Here is a 4703-nt window from a genome sequence, read left to right on the forward strand (position 1 = left end):
AAGTCTACTAATTTAGAAAACTATATTGGTTTTTAAAAAATTTCATTTTATTGTTTTTTGTGTGTGCCATCAAATCAGATCTGGCTGGTACAGGAGGAGACTGCCCCACCTTCTCCAGCAGAGGATCTGGTGGATTTGAACTGCATACCTCTGGGATTGCAGTGTAGTTTCTTGCCACTAGGGTACCAGAGCTCCCTTGGATTGGTTGGTTTTTTTTTTTAAATCTGTAGCTAGATAGTCCAGCAGCTGTCATGAATTCCATACACTAAAAAGTATAATCTTAAAAAGATTTTCCTCATTTTGTCATATTTGTCCTATTATCTCACTTACACAATTCATGTATGTTTGCACAGATTATTTTAAGCTCTGTTTTATTTCATTTTATTATTTTGTGTGTGTGTACTGTCAAATCAGATCTGACTGGTAGAGGAGATTGCCTCTCTTTCTCCAGCAGAGCATATGCTGGATTTGAACGGTGTACCTCTGGGATTGCAGTGCAGCTTCTTGCCACTAGGCCACCAGAGCTCCCTAAACTCTGTTTTTTATTTTGTTTTCTTTCGTTTTGGTTTTTTTTTTTTTACTTTTTTTAAATTTTATTTTGTTAATTTTAATGAACATTTACAGAGATTTGGAATTTCCATTCATTCATTGTTGCACGTTTCTCCCTGACACCCCCCCATCCCCAGTTTGCTCTCTCTTTGAAAAGCAAAAGAAAAATTCTTTCATTGGTATGCAATCCCCCTGCACTCCCCCCACCACCCCGAGTACGTGCTACTATGCAACCTTAATTCTGGACTCTTGTGATAACCATAATACCCTATCATATATCGCTTTTAAATTGTTCTCTCTCTCGTCTGTTTCAATGCAGTATACATAATTTATCCAGTTTTAATCAGACTTAACCCAACCCTGATGTCAGTCCCATTCTACAACAGTGGCACCATGCAGTATTTGTCCTTTTGTGACTGAGATATTTCACTCAGCATAATGTCCTCCAAGCTCACCCATTTTGAATAATATTGCATGAGTTCCTTGTTTTTCAATGCAGCGTAGTATTCCATTGTGTGAATATACCACAGTTTCTCTATCCATTAGTTTGTTGATAGCCACTTGGGTTGTTTCCAACTCCTTGCTATTGTGAACAAAGCTGCAATAAACATGGGTGTGCAAAAACTGTTTTGTTTTTGGTTGTTTTTCTCTTAAAAAGAAATAAAAATAGGTGTTGCACTGGGGAAAGCTGCTGTCATGGACCTCTCCGCAGTGCTAAAAAGCAGTTATGTCAGTTTAAAGACTAAGGTGTGCCTGATCCAAGTTATAATATTTTCAACTGCTTCCTATGCATCTGAAAGTTGGACAATGATTAAAGGTAACAGAAGAATTATTGATACCTTTGAATTATGGTGTTGGATAAAAGTACTGAATACCTACCTCATTGACTGCCAAAAGAATTAACAGATCTACCTTGGAGGAAGTGCAACCAGGGTGTTCCTTAGAGTCAAAGATGGTTTTGTTAAATTTCCTCTCACATACTTTGGGCCTGTCATCAGTAATCATTTCTTAAAAAGATATCATGCTGGGGAAAGTGCCTCCACAAAGAAAACTACAGAACATTTCTTCAAGACACAATAAAAGACCTAAAGAAATGGAAGAAGATGGAAACAGTACCAGAGTCACTGTATCAGAAGGAATTGGATGACACAGAAGAATTTCATGAAATAACATATAAGTAAGAGCCTGTGGTGGTGAAGGAGTAAGTTCAAGTTGCTGTGAAAGAATTGGCAAAAAAACAAGGCTCCAGGAATTGACGGCATACCAAATGACATACTTCAACAAAGAGACGCTGCCCTGCATGTGCTCACTATGCCAAGAAATCTGGAGGACAGCCAGCTGGCCAACTGACTGGAAAAGATCAGTATTTGTTCCCATTCCAAAGAAAGGTGACATAACAGAGTGCTGAAATTATAGAACAATAAATATCATTAATATCACATGCAAGCAAGATTCTGCTGAAAATTATTCAAAACGACTGGAGCAACATGTCAACAGAGAACTGAAAAATGTGCAGGCTGGATTTAGAAGAGGTCGTGGTATTAGGGATATTATACCTAATGTTAGATGGATCTTGGCACAAAGCAGAAAGTGACTCTGAAAAGGCTTTTGACTTTGTGGATCACAACAAGCTGTGGCTGACTCTGAGAAGAATGGGAATCCCAGAACATTTGATTGAACTAATGTGAAACCTATACTTGGACCAAGAGGGAGTTGTCAGAACAGAGCAAGGAGACACTGCATGGTTCAAAATCAGGAAGGGTGTATGCCAGTGATGTATTTTGTCTCCATACCTTTTCAAACTGTGTGCAGACCAAATCATCCAAGATGCTGGGCTGTATGAGGAGGAATGTGGCATCAGGATTGGTGGAAGAATCATCAACAATCTGTGTTAGGCAGATGACACAACCCTGCTTGCTGAAACTGAGGAAGACCTGAAGCGCATGCTGCAGAAGGTCAAGGACTGCAGCCTACAATAAGGATTGAAGCTCAACATTAAGAAAACAAAGAATCTCATCACTGGGCCAATTGGCAGCATCAGTATGGATGGTGAAAAGATTGAGATAGTTAACAGTTTTAGTTTACTTGGCTCCAAAATCAACACTCTTGGTACCAGCAGCCAGGAAATCAAGAGACGAATTGCATTGGAAAAGTCAGCTGTGAGGGACCTCTTAAGAGTACTGAAGAGCACTGACGTCAGGCTGGAGACTAAAGTGCACCTGATCTGGGCTATAGTCTTCACAATTGTGTGCTATGCATTGGAGAGTTGGACAGTGAATAGGGATGACTGAATTGGTGTCTTTGAGCTGTGGTGCTGGAGAAGAGTTGAATATACCATGGACTGCTAGGAGAACAAACAGGTTTGTCCTGGAGAAGGTGAAGCTGGGCTGCTCCTTGGAATCAAGGATTCTGAAGCTTCATCTAACATACTGGGCATTTTGCAAGGAGGAAATGGTCCTTGGAAAGGGACATCATGTTTGGGAGAGTGGAGGGACGGCGCAGGAGAGGAAGACCCTTGATGAGATGGATCGATTCTGTGACTGGGGTGGTGGGATTAAGTGTGTCGGAGACAGTGACGTTGGCACAGGATAGAGCAGACTTTAGGGCTTTTTTACATAGGGTTGCTATGAGTTGCAAGCGACTTGATGCCATACAACAACAACAACAGCAATTCATGGATAGGAAGATTCAATATTGTAAAAATGACAATCCTACCAAAAGTGATCTATATATTCAATGCAATCCCAATACAGAAAACAAATTCATCTTTCAGGGAGATTGAAAGGGAAATTGTCAAGTTTATTTGAAGAGGGAAGAGACCTCGAATAAGCAAAACACTTCTGAGAAATAAAAATGAAGTGGGAGGTATAGCACTCCCTGACCTCAAAACCTACTACACAGCAGTAGTAATCAAAACAGCACAGTACTGGTATAATGACAGACACATAGTACAGTGGATCAGAACTGATTACCCAGAAAACAGATCCAGCCATGTATGGTCAACTGATCTTCAACAAAGAAATAAAACCTATCAAATGAGGAAATGACCACCTCTTCAACAAATGCTGCTGGCCTGAAACAGGATCCACATCTCACACCAGACACAAAAATCGCCTCACGGTGGATAAGAGACTTGGGAGTAAAGCCCAAACACATAAAGTTCATAAGAGACAAACTGGGAACAAGCTTAGACGCTCTAAACTATGGTATAAAGAGACTGCCAAATACAACCAGAAATATACGTTCTAAACAGGATAAAACAGATGAATGGGACCCTCTAAAGAATAAATCCTGCTCCACTCTGACTTGCATGAGTTTAGAGACTATGTATTTTACCATGCTGTCCCCAGTGCCTAACAGAACCTCGGCTGTCAGGTTGCTTCCAATTCATAGTGACCCTCTCCATCAGGTCTCTGGGCTATAAATCGTGATCTGGCTGCTCACCTTTGGATTACCAACCCAGCATGCTATACACTATGCCACTAGGGCTGCTCAGCAACATAACATAAACACACTGCTTTTAAGTCAGTTCTGAATCGTGGCAACCATCCACTGGCTGTAAATCTTAATGGAAGGAGATTGCCCATCTTTCTACAGAAGAGTGGCTAGTGGATTTGAACCACTGATCTTTCAGTTAGTAGCCTTATACGTTATGCTACGCCACCAGAAATCGTAATGCAATGCCCTGAATATAGGAAGGGCTTGTTTTGTTTTAATATCCATGAAAGTTTACATTAGTCAGAACAAGTAACAGAGAACATAATTTGACTTCAGAAATCTGCTCAGAGTAATTTATTTTGAAAAGTCTAGTATATAGACTGGAAGAGATCTATATTTGTTCCTATCCCAAAGAAAGGTGACCCAACAGAATGTGGAAACTACAGAACAATCTCACTGATTTCACATCCACACAAGATTTTACAGAAGATTATCCAAAAACAACTGGTACAGCACATCAGCAGAGAACTACCAGAAGTCTAGGCTGGGTTTAGAAGGGGTCGTGGTACTAGGGATATTGTAGCTGATGTTAGATGGATCTTAGCTGAAACAGAGAATACCAGAGTAATGTCTATCTGTGTTTCATTGACTATGCAAAGGCATTTGACTGTTTGGATCATAACACACTGTGGCTGACTCTGAGAAGAATGGGAATC

Source organism: Elephantulus edwardii, unplaced genomic scaffold (assembly GCF_000299155.1).
Source record: "Elephantulus edwardii isolate Elephantulus edwardi_28Jun2011 unplaced genomic scaffold, EleEdw1.0 scaffold00260, whole genome shotgun sequence".
NCBI classification, from domain to species: Eukaryota; Metazoa; Chordata; class Mammalia; order Macroscelidea; family Macroscelididae; genus Elephantulus; species Elephantulus edwardii.